Here is a 1209-nt window from a genome sequence, read left to right on the forward strand (position 1 = left end):
CGCACGCACGCACGCACGCATACTTTCATGTAGAGTGGTTGTGAAATGCAGAGAGCCCATCTCAATCCTCCTGTGGCTCTAATTTCAAGAGAAGGTGGCAGGGGAGAGAATTCAGGTCACACACGGCTTTGAAGGCGTGCTTCGTGCTTCACTTCTTCCTGATAAGATGAGCTACATCTTACCCTGGACCTAGAAAGGTCTCTAGGCATGAGTCTCAAAAGTACCTTTCAGAATTAAGCAGATGAATTATTTATCCTGTCTTCAGATGAGAAATTGAAGACCCAAGAGAACCAGAAAGAAAGTCAGGGTTCCAGACCCCAGTCTGGCTTTCTTCAGTAAGATAATTCATTTTTATGGACACTACCAGACAGGTTGCGTTATTGTGAAATGCTTTTATTAAAACACAAGGCAGTAATGAATACTCTACCACATCTTTTCAACAAAACAACTTAAAGACAATTGGGGAAAGGAAGCCATTCACTTTAGTAGAACACAAAGGTATGTAAATATATATTTTAACTCTATAGGCTTCGTCCTGTTGCCCAGTCAAGAGATGTGTATAGGGTGGCATTGGATGGATATCTTTAAGTTAGTGAAAAAGTATCTGGTAATTGAAGCAGGAGGACTGCAATGTGCCAAGGCAGTGTGACATTTCAGCACCAGCCTGTGGCTGACCACACTTGCTGGGGATCTCTGTCCCTGACGGCATTGTTTGCTATCTCAGAAGCCTTCCATTTCAGCTGGGCTTGCCTTCCAGGATCAGCTAGTACGCTGCCTCAGGGAAGGCGCCTTGTTGGCAGCCGTTTCCAGATGGCTGAGTGATGACCCACTTCTCTCAAAAATCAACTTGGAAGAGATCTGCTGCTGGGAATTTCAGTGGGGTCAGATGGAGTTAGGGGATGATCTGTCTGCATCCCAAAGTTTATTTCTTTTTAAAATAAGAAAGAGGGCTGGAGAGAGATTCATGCTCGCAGGAGAACTTGCATTTGACCCCCAGAACTCCCCATTCCCAACACAGAAGCTGAATACAATGCAGTTAATCCCAACACTGGGGAAGTAGGGACAATAGGATCCTTGGGGATTTCTGGTCACTCACTTAAATGCCAAGCAAGTGTGGTAGGCTGCCTGCAATCTCAGCACTCAGAAGGCAGAGGCAGAAGATCCCTGGAGAGAGCCATCTGGCTAGGCTAGCAGAACTTGAAAGCTCCA

This window comes from Mastomys coucha, unplaced genomic scaffold, assembly GCF_008632895.1.
Source record: "Mastomys coucha isolate ucsf_1 unplaced genomic scaffold, UCSF_Mcou_1 pScaffold7, whole genome shotgun sequence".
Classification (NCBI taxonomy): Eukaryota; Metazoa; Chordata; class Mammalia; order Rodentia; family Muridae; genus Mastomys; species Mastomys coucha.